Genomic DNA, 14,240 nt, shown 5'->3' on the forward strand with positions numbered 1-14,240 from the left:
AAATCGGACCGGGACGCACTGCATCTAGTGCGACTGAGCCCTTATAAGCCCTGCACGAGTTTTTACTGCTGGTCCCCCTATGTTATGGCGATTAGAAGGGGTTCTGTAGACCAGGATGGGAGAACTCAGGTAGTGCTGATAATATTGCTTGGCTTTGTAGTACAGAAGGGGCACTGCGTTATCATCTTAAACAGAAGTTAGAAGTTTGCTAAGCAGGTAGACAGTTATATAGGGAATTGCTCTGACATACAGATTTTCAAATTGATGAAAAGGTTAATGCCGATTCCGATAGAAAGGTGTCTGAACACAGTGCAAAACACAAAAAAGTCCCCAGCACACCTGTCAGCTAGCCTGCGACAAAACAAATTAACCTGTCAACAGTATGCGTTAAAAGCAGAGGTTTTAGTTACACAAGCCTTTGGCCAAAAATACTGTATGTAGAAGCCGCACTGCCACCGTCAAGGCACCTGTGCAAAGTGTGGTCCTAACTCTATTTATATGAGTCTCCATGTTGGAGCATATTAATGAAGTCGATAAATTAAATGCAGGTGTACCAGGAGGTAGCCTACTCCTCCTCAAAAGGTGCAGGGACGCACTGGAGGCCCAGCAATCAAAAATGGACGCTGGGGCCCCCAGTGCGTCCCCACATCCAAAATAGTCAAACTAGAAAGAAATGGTAACGGCATAAATGTATAACCAGCCTTTGTAGCAGGGTGCACATGGGAAGGCTTACACCAATACAAAACAGGTGTAACTAAAACTTCTGCTTTTAACGCATACTGTCGCCAGGGTAATTTGTTTTGTTGCAGGCTAGCTGGCAAGTGTGCTGGGGACTTTTTTGTGTTTTGTATTGTTGTAAGCCTTCCCATGTGCACCCTGCTACAAAGGCTGGTTATAAATGTATGCGGTTATCCTTTCTTTCTAGTTTGAACACACAGTACATCGCAGTTTGTTGCGTATGACCAGACTAGTCAGGGAGCCTATGCTGACCCGTGTCCATCACACAAAATCAACAGCAAAAAGTTTCCCAGCATACTCACCAGCCAGCATGCAAAAAAAGAAAAACGCTCTACGTCCAAAGAAGTACAGAAGCTTCTTTGGGGCGTATTTGCAGCGCGTATCCATTAGGATACAGCTGGATAGCCCTCGGAAACGCGCGTTTGCCACGCGTTTCTTTTACCGCAAATCGCAGTAAAAACGCAATGCACGAAATGCGCATATTCCGTACGCCCAGGTGTGAACCCAGCCTAAAGGCACAGGGACACACAGGGGACCCCGCACATCACAACGGCAGCTGAGACCCCCAGTGTGTCACTGCACCAAATCAGACAAGCAAAACAAATGGCAAACGCACTCATCAACTCATAACCAGCTTTACAGCAAGGTGCACATGGAAGGGCTTTATACAATACAACAGCAAAAAGTTTCCCAGCACAATCACCAGCCAGCATGCAAAGAAAACCTGTCTAACCGCTAAGGTTAAAAACAAAGGTTTTAGATAGACGTCTTCTGCAGAAAATGTGAAAGTCACACAGCCATGTCAAGGCCCCTCTGTGTAGGCCCATCACCAAAAGCACCTACAATGGGCACGTAAGCATCAGAACTGGACCACAGAGCAATAAGAGAAGGTGGCCTGATCTGATGAATCACGTTTTCTTCTACATCATGTGGATGGCTGGGTGTATGTGTGTCACTTATCTGGGGAAGAGATGGCACCAGGATGCACTATGGGAAGAAGGTCAGCCAGCAGAAGCAGTGTGATACTTTGGGCAATGTTCTGCTGGGAAACCTTGGGTCCTGCTATTCATGTGGATCTTACTTTTACACGTACCACCGACCTAAGCATTGTTGCTGACCAAGTACACCCCTTCTTGGAAACCTAATTCCCTGATGGCAGTGGCCTCTTTCAGCAGGATAATGCGCCCTGTCACACTGCAAAAATGGTTCAGGAATAGTTTTAATTTATAAGACTTCACCGCCCCCTCCCCGCCGTGGTTTTCAGGCTCCCCGCTCTTCTGGGATACCTGGGACCACGGCAAAACAGTTCAGGATGGAAAGCTGGGAGCAAAGCGGAGAACAAAAAAAATACAAAATAAAAGAACAATTAATAAAAACAACAATTGAAAAAAAGGTTAAAAAAATACAAAATAATAAAATAAAAATTGAAAAATAAAAAAGGGCTAAAGAAGGTAAAAAAATATATAAATTAAAATAAAAACCAACCCCGCCCCACCGCCATCTGTATGTGAATAAACGCATGTGTAGGGCATTGTGTGCGCTCATTTAATTGTGTGCCATATTGTGGTAGTGGGGCAGCAGCGCTCTCTAACATGCACAATGCACATACAGTAAGTTCACTTTCCCAAGTAATTTGTGAAAATGCAATTACCCATCTAAATCTGGCCAATTTCTCCCCCGCTACACTTACCTTACCGGATTTGCAACAAGGCCCGGCATCGGGGCAGCAGAGAGCAGAGGGGCAGCAGGGGTATGGAATCCCCCAACGCCTGGGACATGCAGTTCCAGGCGCTGGGCGGGTAGTTGTTTTCTGCTTTACATTAGTTTCTGAATGGGTAGTAGCACTCTGTACAGAGGCTCCTCCCCATTCAGAAACTGGCGATAGTAAATATTTTCTGAATGAATGGGAAGCCTCTGTACTTTCCACTCATTTAGAACAGAGGCTGCAGAAAAAAAGAGATTGAGGAATCTGTGTCCTCAGTCTCTTTTTTTATTTTAAAAGGTAAATATCACGGGGCTGTTTAGACTCCTAATATTTCCCAAAGTCCCCCAACAGTAAAAAAAATATATTAACCAGTTGACATCCGCGGTGTTAAACCCCCTTCCCATCCAGGCCAGAGGTGCCGCGCGTGTCGGGATCCTCTGGCAGTCACCGGACACCTAAATTAGGACCCCACCTGGAGCTCCTCCCACCAGACCAGCGCTGACTCACCGCTGCTCTCCCGCACCGAAGGTAAGTAAAGAAAAAAAAAAAACACAGCGCAAGCATTGGGGCATTTTGACAAATACTTGTCAAAATGCCCTGTTTTTTGGGCCCTCACCCTTCAGCGCCCTCAGGCGGCCGCTTGCCTTGCGGTAGCGCTGGGCATGCACACACCTGTTGGGGAAGTGGCGCACTTTTTTTTGTTCTTGCTTCGGGCGCAAAAGGAGCTAGCTACGGCTCTGGGGTCCCAGTACGGTAACAGTTTTCCTATCTGGCTCCTCGGAATGAAATGTTGTATACGGCTTGGGATCTTCAGGCTCATGCTGTGAGGAAATACCACATAGGGCCTGACAACAAATGTAAACAAACCATCCTAACTATAATGTGTTGTCACCCTCTGTGATGTCTTCTATATCCTCAGCTGACATTAGACTCTAATGAATAACAGTATTAAAACCATTAAACCATAGTCCTGGAGAAGACATGCCCGCCATGTACTTTGACCAGTCCGCCTGCACTGATTCTTGACAGGGCACCTGACACCCTCCTCGGTGCTGCAGCCTCATCATCTCAGAGAGCCCCGCCCATTACCACACACACACCGTCCAGAATATTCCAGAACGGCTCCATCCCCCTTCTCAGCCATTGCACTATTCACCCTGTCCATCAGCATGACGTACATAGGACAGACCCCGCCCCCATGTCATAGCGGCGCCTCCTAACCACGCCTTGTTCTCCGTTCCTTGGGAGAGCATTGGCGGAACTGGCGAGTGACGTCACGTTGTAGCTGGCCGTAGTCGCCGCCGGAAGAGGTGCCAGTCCGGTGCGGGGAGCAGGGTGAGGTGAGGCCGGTTCGGTGGTGGGGGCAGTTTAGTGGTGTGCTATGTGAAAGGAGCATGAGGGGGGATGACACCTGTAGTACCCGGTAACCAAGGCTGCGTTGCTACGGACGTCTGGCAGGCCTCATCCAGAATGAATGGATGGGGGTCCATACTGCTAGGGACCCTGACACCATTACAGCACTATAAAGAAGCTGCTGAGATTTGATCTAAGGCTGACTACACATTGTGCAATCTGATTGTGTAATCTGCTCTTTAGATATACCATCCAAGGGTCTTCCTGGTTGCATGTGCATTGTTTAGGTTTGCCCTGATAGTACATAGTTTTTGGTGAATCTAAAGCAGATTGTACAATTGGATAGTATAGTTTATGGCAATGTATCTCCAATGATCATTTATAAGCAATAAATAGGCCGATTTCACTGAGCTATGACACGTGTGTTATTTTCAGGTTTGATTACGCTTGTACCGTGGAGAATTAAACCTTAGTGCGTGATTCTAATGTTCCTCTTAAAGGAGAACTATGAATTCACGGTATACTGAGCTTAGGGTGACGGGAGGACGCTAGTTTCTGTCCTCCCGTTACCGTAAGGAGAACTATGGGGAAAAACCGTAACCCCATAGTTCTCCTTTTATAATCCTATAAAGAATCCGTCCACTTAAAGTGACTGCCGTGAGAGAAGTCTGGGGGCTGCCATTGTGGGCTCATTGTGAGCATGCCGCATACCTGGCTGTGTCTGACCCGGGTATCTCAGAATCACAGACCCAGAATGCTGAAGCATCAGGATGACAGGCAGGGAACCAGCATTCTCAGAAGGAGCGGTCAGCATTGGCAGCCTACATTAAAGTGCGACTGAATACAAAATCCTTTTTTTTTCTGTAGAGGGGGATTAGAACACCTGTCAGGTCTTTATTGCTGTCTTTGTCCCCGTTAGGTACAATCCACCGCCTCTATTTGTCCCGGTGACCGCTACAAGTAAAAGTGAAAGAAAATCTCACAATTTGGTGCCATCGGAACAGGAATACTGTATTTTTCCGTGTATAAGACTATACTTTTTCATAAAAATATTTACCTAAAAATGGAGGGGCGTCTTATACACGGGGGGCCGAGAGGAGAACCGCGGTTGTGAAACTGCCGATACCTCTGCAAACTAGCCTCACAAGTGAACTTCCGATTGCAGAGACAAGCTAACAGGTTTCCTCCAATCATGAGCCTTATGTACCCGACCTCAGATGATGCTGCGGAGAGCCTGTAGCCAGTGCCCAGATGTAACAGGGAGCGGTAACGTCTGAGCATTCTGAGCCCATAAAATGTCAGAAAACAAACAAAATCCCGGTAAATACCAATACCAGGAAGCGGCTGTCTTACGCTGCAAAATTTAAACTGGATGTAATCGGTTATGCAAAAGAGCATTCAAAATATTGATTTGTGAATTTTGGGTAAGAAAAGTGGGGGGCGTCCTATACATGGGGGCATCTTATAGACGGAAAAATACGGTAGATGGGAAATCTTCCGATGGGGACCCTCGTTCTGGTGATCCTGCTGACCACCAGGGATTTCTCTCATTTCCTGTTGCCGTTATCAGACAGGAAGTGAAGGGAAATGTCCGCTATGTGTCAAAAAAACTAAGCTGACAGTGGTTATAACTAGGAATGCACCGATACCAGTTTTTCGGTATCTAGTACGAGTACCAATATTTATCTTTCAGTACTCACTGATACCAAGTAACAATACCGGTACTTCCGCTAGCATGGAGCCAGCTTACCGGGCAATCAGGCTGTTTGGCTGGCTCAATGTTGATTGGCTGGGAAGCCGGCTTCATGCTGTTTGGCCAGCTCGATGCTGATTGGCTGGGAATCCGGCTTCCTGGTCATTCAGCATTGAGCTGGCCAAACTACATGGAGCCGGCTTCCCGGCCAATCAAGAAGCCGGACGGCGGGTAATGACCCACCTCCCGGCTTCCTGATTTCCTGGGAAGCCGGCTTCCTGGCCAACCAACATCAAGTTCGGCCAAACAGCCTGATTTACCTGCCGTCCGGCTGGTCATTACCCGCCAGCCGGCTCCATGTTCCCTCATGGCACTGCCGGTTAGAGGAAATCTCCCTCGGATTGGAATTGCCTGTATTGGGGAAGGTATCGGAGCATTTGTGCGAGTCTGAGTACTTGCCCAATTACTCAGTATCGGCTCCGATCAGGGCATCCCTAGTTATAACCATCCCTTACTCTATCTAAAACGGAAAAAAAAACTTTGACTTTAATTCTACTTGAAGGAGAACTCTGGGAATTGAATTTTTTTTTAATATAAAAAATTAGCTGGATAACAAATAGTTAGTTACCTGTCAAGGGACTTGTGCTGATCAGCCCCCCTGCCCGTTCTTTAGGCTCATTCAAACCTAAAATGAATAGGAATTCCTGCGTCAGGAACTTGCCTTTTTCCTGCAGCTGGAATCCCTAATTTGCCATTTATAAAGGTGCCCATACACCTTACGATTATTGGACGAAACGTTTCGTCCGATCGAATAGTCGTACGACTGGCCCATCCTGCCCCGATGATCGCAAGATTAATTTAGCCGTCATTAACGAAAAGCACCTGGACGAAATGCGGTAATTGATTTGCCGTATTTTCGTTAGCGCAAGCGCAGTGTAGATCGTACGACTTTTGACGGGACAGAAACGCCAGCAACCTTACGACAATCGTACGATCGAGCAAAATTTTGAAACATGCTTGACCGTCAAAAGTCGTACGATTGTACAGTAATGTCGATCGGACACTGCAATGCACACATACGATTATCGGACGAAAAGTCGATCGCATACGAAAATCGTACGATAATCGTAAGGTGTATGGGCACCTTAAGTGGCAGTTGTCACCCATTCAAGTTAATGATTGGGTGGCAGCGGCTGCATTTGAATGGGGGTACACCACATGTAATCATATGCGATACAATTACATGCAGTTTGGAATCAATCATATCGATTGTGCGTCCAGGGATAGTGATTGGTTCCTAACCACATATAATCCAATCACATACGGTTAGATGTGGTTTGCAGGCGTTCAAATGCAGCCGCTGTCACCTGATCATTAACGTGAATGGGTGACAGTCGTAAAACCTGCTGCTGCAGGAAATTGCAAGTTCCTGACACAGGAATCCCTAATCGGACCTCAAGTGTAGATGTGAACGGGGCAATACCATATCGGCTTTTAATCACGCAGGAAAGTAGAGCGATCACTACACTTCCGGCGCTATGACATGATAGCTGCAGATCTCCTCCACGCAAGCCATCCACCCCTCTTCTCTTCTGTCCATTCACAGTATGCTTTGTATTTTGTGAAAAGGTTAGCAGACTAACCTATCGTGTCGTGGAGTCGTAGCTGTCCTGTTGCAGTACCGGAAGTCTAGTGATCGCTCTACTTCTCGGCATGAATAGAAGTTAGAATGGTAAAGAATGGGCAGAGATGGTGGAGGTGGCACACACCTCATGACGGTTAGCTATTTGTTTTCCAGCACATTATCCTTCCTGGATTTCTTTCATCACGTGACAGATTCTCTTTAAAAATATTTCATCTGTGTTTGAAGTTCTACATGAACTCACCTCTCCATGCGTCGTTTACGTTTGTGTTCTGCACAGTATTAAATAAAAGATTAACCCTTTCATGACTTGGCTATAACTAAATTTGTCAGTTTAGCAGCAGGGCTAAGGTCCGTTGTATCAATGTGGCCCTGTTCACACTGTGGCACTATATTATTGCACGCATCATATGCTGCACTTTAACGTGCGTTGAGTTAAGGGGGTTTATTCATTTGAATGAGCTGCCTAACGCACAAAAAAAGGTGCATGCAACATATACATCAGAGCGCTGCAACAAACCTTAGTCCTTTGCCGTGCATTGTACTGCAATGCAAGCACTCTGCATCTCACCAGTGTGCATTACTGCAGCACTATGGTGTAAATGGGTCCCAAGGCCCTGCTCACACTTGGCCCACATGTGAATGCACAATGTGCTTTGTGGTGCATTTAGCCGTGCGTCAGCATAGAGCAGTCTATTCATTTCAGTACCCGTGTGAAAAGGGCCAATTATCTCCTGTGCACATGGACACTGAAGACTGAACCCAGAAGAAGATGGCAGCGGTAGAGACAAGAGCGTTGATGGGGAGTGCGGATGTTGCATCGCTGGAGGAGGGCGCTTTCAGAGCTAAGTCTTCCATAGTGTGCAAATATTCTTTTTAGTCTGCATTAGCCACAGATGTAAAATAGGGTAACATGGTCCCCCAGGAGAATCCTAATCACACCAATAACTGCTGCTGTGTTTGAAATAATCCCTGCATGTCAGTGATCATGAGAGCAGTCATGTTATATTAAACCTCCGAGCTGTATGTCTTTTCTTTAACCTATGCCTCTTATTTATACGTAATGATGGCTGCCTGCATGTAACATCTGCCTGTCCCTCAAATGATTTGGATGGAGCCCCAGATCTGCCGTGATACTCTCCAATGACAGCAGCTCATATGCAGTACTTTAAACTTTCACTCTTATGTATACGAGAGGGAAGGATCAAAACGGGCAGCTATAGTGAGCACCTGTAGGTCAAAGGCTACGCTTACAGGGGGTATTTTAATCTAACATTATTGAGTCATTTGATTAACATCACAAAATCATTTTGGGACTATTGCAGCTATTTCTAGTGTGTGATTAAACCGCATAGTTGTATAAATGAAAATCACCCATGTAGTTGAGACCCTAAGCTAAGGAGTTGAACCTTGAAAGTACATTCAAGTTCCTGAATTATTAACAAAAATGTATCTTATTTGTGTATCACTCGGCTGTAGATCCTCAAATCCTCTCTGAATTGGTGCTGACACTGTCCTTCCTTCTGGAGGGTGCCTACTTTTGTTCCCCATGGTGTCTGTGTGTGTTGTAAAGTAGCCACCACTCCAAGATCACTCCCGTGATGGACTACTATCTCAGGTTTAGTTTACTAATTTTTTATACTGAGATTGTAGTCCATCACAGGAGTGAGCTTGGGGAGGTGACTACTTTACAACACACAGACACCATGGGGAACAAAAGTAGGCACCCTCCAGAAGGAAGGACAGTGTCAGCATGAATTCAGAGATGATTTGAGGATCTACAGCCGAGTGATACACAAATAAGACACATTTTTGTTAGTAGTTAAGACACTTAAATGCATTTGTAACAGCTGAGTTTCGTGTCCCTTTAAGAACACTGTGGCTATGCTGTCCCTAGTCAGTGTGTACAAGTATGGTAAATGTGCAATATGTTATTTGGTTATTAGAGGAACCAAACATGGGTGGAACTCCCATGCTATGGGATCACAGTACATAACCACCAACTTGTCCAATTCGAGATTCTTTGTAAATTCATGCAGAATAGTTTTCATCGTAGAAACAATTGGTTGAAAAGTTTTGTTAGCTCCTCTTAGAAATAAGATAATCGGAAACATGGCACTATTAGTATTTCTTTGATCACAAGCCCCTTGCCTTTCCTAAGTCGCTAAAGGTTGTTGGGCATAAAGTGCAACTGAAGCCAAAACATTTTTTGTTTTTGTTTTGAATAAAGGGAGAGGGATTAGAATACCTGTCGCGTTTTTATTGCTGTTTGTGTCCTTAGAGAGTTTCCTCCTTTCTATTTGTCCTTGTGACTGTGAAAGAGAATCCCTAATTTTGGGTTGTGATCAGAACAGGAATAGATGGGGAATCTTCCAGGATGGACACTAGTTCTGGTGACCCTGCTGACCACCAGGGATTTCCCTCTCTTTGGAGGGATTTCCTCTCACTTCCTGTTGGCACTATCGGGCAGGAAGTTAAGGGAAATTGCCCCAATAGGAATCGGATGGCAAGAAAAATCGGACGGGTTATAACTCTCCCTTAAGCTGGCCATACACCTTACAATTATCTGCAGATTTTCTGTGGTCAGATGGAAAAGGTGCAACAGATTCCTCCATCTACACTCAACTGTGTGGATGGAGTAATCTCCACCTGGGCCAATTTGTTGCACTTTTTCCATCTGACCACAGAAAATCTGCAGATAATTGTAAGGTGTATGGGCACCTTTACTCTACCCAAAACTAAAAAAAAAAACAAATATTACATTTAGTTCTACTTTAATGTTTAACTGCCCATGGCCCTTGCCCTAGGTAAGAGACTGAATGAAAAAAAAACCCAATTAAGCCCTTTGTATGTATTACTGTAATGCAGTCAGGCTGCATGTAAAATAATATACATCAGGGGTGCCCATTAGGTCGATCTACCAGTTGATCGCAAAGTGAACACTGGTAGATCGCGATCGGCTCAATGACCTGTGTCCTGTCCTCCCGCGGTGCTGAATGTGTCAGACTCCGCAGACGGGAAGGGGAGGGAGGCGGCAGAGAGGGAGGAGAGAGGCGGCAGAGAGGGAGGAGAGAGGCGGCAGAGAGGGAGGAGAGAGGCGGCAGAGAGGGAGGAGAGAGGCGGCAGAGAGGGAGGAGAGAGGCGGCAGAGAGGGAGGAGAGAGGCGGCAGAGAGGGAGGAGAGAGGCGGCAGAGAGGGGGCAGAGAGGCGGCAGACAAAGAGAGGGAAGAGAGTCGGCAGACAAAGAGAGGGAAGAGAGTCGGCAGACAAAGAGAGGGAAGAGAGTCGGCAGACAAAGAGAGGGAAGAGAGTCGGCAGACAAAGAGAGGGAAGAGAGTCGGCAGACAAAGAGAGGGAAGAGAGTCGGCAGACAAAGAGAGGGAAGAGAGTCGGCAGACAAAGAGAGGGAAGAGAGTCGGCAGACAAAGAGAGGGAAGAGAGTCGGCAGACAAAGAGAGGGAAGAGAGTCGGCAGACAGAGAGAGGGAAGAGAGTCGGCAGACAGAGAGAGGGAAGAGAGTCGGCAGACAAAGAGAGGGAAGAGAGTCGGCAGACAAAGAGAGGGAAGAGAGTCGGCAGACAGAGAGAGGGAAGAGAGTCGGCAGACAAAGAGAGGGAGGAGAGACAGCAGAGAAAGTAAAAGGAGAGACAGCAGATAGAAACAGGGGAGAGAGAAGAGACAGCCAAGAGAGAGGGGCCGGCTCACACCACAAAGTCTGCGTTCCAGAGTGTTCAGCCCCTGGAACGCAAGCTGGCCGGCCGGCTCCCTGCGTTCAGGGGCGGGAGGGGGCGTGGTGGTGCATTGAAGTCAATGGCACCGCATCCACACACCCTGCCCGCAGTGCAATCGCCCACACCCGGAATGCAGGCACATTAGTGCCTGCGTTCCGGTCCAGTGCGGTCTGCAAAAATAGTGCTTGCAGCATTTTTGCAGATCGCACTGGACCGGAATGCATGCACTGCGGGTGGAAGGCAGTGTCATTGACTTCAATGCACCTCCCGCCCCTGAATGCAGATGTTTTTTCGTTGGTAGATCTCATTGAGCTCGTCATTTGAAAAGTAGATCTCCAGACGCAAAATTGTGGGCACACCTGATATACATTCTGCTCTAGTTCTTTTTATGTGTTAATTGCTGCAATACCCTGGCAGCATCATGAAGAGTCTGTTCACTACTACACGTACCACGCATTGGGCCAGTGGTTCAAAATGCCCTAGGGCACACTGCTTCAGTCGAGCCGCGCTCTGACTCTCCAACGTTCTGCCAGTACAAAGTATTTGAACCCTTGCTGCAGCAATTTGCAAAAAAAAGTAAAAAGCTGCATATTTCTCTCAGTATATGCAGTAAGAAATGCAGCCTGACTGCATTACAGTAATAAAACCAGAGGGTTGGACTATAAAGTGTTCATTTATTTGCATTTTCCCGACTGCTATTTATACTGTTAGTGTCTCTCTTTCCACAAAATCCTCTCTGAATGCGTGTGTGTGTGTAGTAAATTTTGTTTCTTGTTTGGGGAAGTGAGAGCGTTAATAAGATTGAGCAGGACATAAGGTGTGTCAGAGACCGAAAAATACTGTTAGACGTCATTAGTTGTTCACACACAGTATATGTATCATCATTCTAAGTACATAGTTCACAGGTCAGTGAACTTTATGCTTGATAGATGACATGATAAGATGAAGCACAGCTGTGATCTGATCGGGGAATTAACGCGGCCTGTGTCAGTGGGTAAAAAAACATAGATTTGCGTTGCTGCCAAGAGCCCTCGTTCGATTCTAGCTCAAATAGCCCATCAAGCACAGACCAATGTCGTTTCCATAATCGTTCCTAAGCAATACTAACTCACTGAATTTCGTCGATCGACAGAACGGATTTTCATTTGCGCATGTGCAGTGTTCATGTTGCGATTTTTTTTCATATGAAAACGCCACTAATTCATTGAATTTCGTACGATTCGAAAAACGTTTTCCAGCCTGACCGAGGAAATTGGGCCAGGAGAACAGTAAAAAAAAAAACTTTGTTGGGTTCCCATCAACTGATCGTTTATCATTCAAAAGACCATTCGTAGACGATTTCTGAACGATTAGCAATAGGTGTATGGGCACCTTTAATCGTACCGCAAAGATTTTTTTTATATAATTTTTTTCCCTCTATAATCAAGACTCTTAAAGGAGAATTATGAGGTGAGTGCTTTTCACTCAGCCTCATAATCTGAGCCGACCTGTGACAATGAGACTGTCACAGGTCGGCTCAGTAGATCGGGAAGTGAGCGAACACATACCGGCGCTCGCTCACTTCTCGATCTATCCCCGCAGGTGAACCGTGACTGGGGAGTGACTGGATTCCCCCCTCCCCTGTCCGATCCTCCAGCGCTGACTGGCGGAACGGAGAGGGGAGGGGGCGGGTACAGCTGGCTCTGCATCTACATAGGCAGAGCCAGCTGTCACTCACACAGCTGGGCGGATCCAGACATAATTGTCGGGATCCGTTTCGGCTGCGGCGTCTATACTGAGCTTTGGGTGACGGGAGGACGCTAGTTTGTGTCCTCCCGTTACCCTTAGGAGAACTATGGGGAAAAGCCCTAACCCCATAGTTCTCCTTTAACTGCTACACAGCTACTGAGGCACAAGTTATCAGGGTGTATGATGATTTACAGTGACCTTGTCACAACCGGCCATTATTCCCTCATCATTTGTAGCAGGATTGTGAGTTTGCCTCAGTGATAAGGTCTCGCTATTATATTACATATATCTATACTGTTAGTATTGATGACTATGAAGAATTTTACCCCATCTCTTCAGTTTGTTTGGTACGTGGGGAAGTTTTAGATTTTTTAGACCTTTGTGGCACAGTCTGCATTTTCCCAGACCTGAAGTTTTGTGTCTGCTGTTTCTGGGCCTGCTTGAACTCTCGGAAGACCTCATCTTACATCTTATCTAGCCATTTCCCACATTTGGGTCTAGAGCATCATATCCAGAGTTTACAGGATGGAATTTTGGCTGTGTCTCCAATAGAATGGCGCACACTTGCTCTGCTCTAACAGCTTATTTCCCTAGGATCACGACCACAGGGCATCCACCTCATGCTGGAGCTAATGGTCCTTAACGGTTTCCTTCAGGTACAAAATTTCACATTGCATACACCAGGTCGGTCATTATTTTCCTCCATCTGAGAGATCTTCTAGCATGTACCCGTTCTTCTGCTACTTCTACGCTGTCTGTGATCTTTCCTTTTGGGCCCAAAACCTTTCCAAATTGCAGACCTTCTCATGACCTGTCCTCTGCTCCCACAGGTCTTACCAAGGTGCCAGCCCTTATTCTTGCTCTGTGTCGACCTCAGGTCGATTTTTTTAGTTTGATATTTGGCCCACCTTCCTCAAAAGCGTTAGTAAAGTCAGCCTTGGTTAGCCATCAGACTGTGTAGACCAGGGGTCAGCAAACACTCAGAGCCATTTGGACCCGTTTCCCACAGAAAAGAAAACACCGGGAGCCATAAAACCCTTTTGACATCTAAAATGAAGATAACACTCCATATATCATTATTTACCTTTTATGCTATCTATATAGGTATATGTGGGCTTAGTAACGCACTGAACTCTGGGCTTACCTGAGACCCCGCAGAGCCCACCTGAGAGTGACCCTGCAGAGCACACCATAGATCCTGCACGGCCCATCTGAGACACTCTATGTACCTCCTCCCAACTCCTCTTACCTGCTCCTGCTGGGGCCTAACCTCCTCCACCCCCTTCCCTGTCACCTCTGCCATGCCGCCCCTGGTACAGCTGAAACTCATGTAAGAGGCCCCCCAGGCTGCCCAGACCCCTCACATGGGTACCGGCCGTAAAATCGTATGTGCAGGAGAACCGATCTGCCCTGGATCAGCTGTTCGGTCCTGAAATGTCACTTCTATCCGACTCTGTGAGGGCGATCTCACATTCCACCCCACTCACAAAGTCGGATAGAAGTTAAATTTCAGGACCGAACAGTTGTTCCAGGTCAGATCAGTTCTCCTGGACATACGATTTGCGATGTCGATCTGCCCTGGAACAGCTGACAAAGCGTTGGAATGCTTGACCTATTGGTGATCGCACATTCCAGTACCCCCCACCCCCA

At 46.6% G+C, this 14,240-nt stretch overlaps 1 protein-coding gene across 2 annotated transcripts in view; it reads left to right on the forward strand.

Moving 5' to 3' along the window:
- The first annotated feature begins 3,636 nt into the window (after nt 1-3,636).
- TMEM33 (transmembrane protein 33) overlaps nt 3,637-14,240 on the forward strand; it is a 28,382-nt gene continuing 17,778 nt past the window's right edge. The window contains exon 1 of one of the 2 annotated variants that reach the window (XM_018564559.1): nt 3,637-3,778. The gene's annotated coding sequence lies outside the window, so the exon portion shown is untranslated. Of the gene's footprint in view, nt 3,784-14,240 lie in introns of both variants that reach the window. The other variant, XM_018564550.1, reaches the window with a different exon arrangement.

This window comes from Nanorana parkeri, unplaced genomic scaffold (assembly GCF_000935625.1).
Source record: "Nanorana parkeri isolate BGI_ZX_2015 unplaced genomic scaffold, ASM93562v1 scaffold24, whole genome shotgun sequence".
In the NCBI taxonomy this organism is placed as follows: domain Eukaryota; kingdom Metazoa; phylum Chordata; class Amphibia; order Anura; family Dicroglossidae; genus Nanorana; species Nanorana parkeri.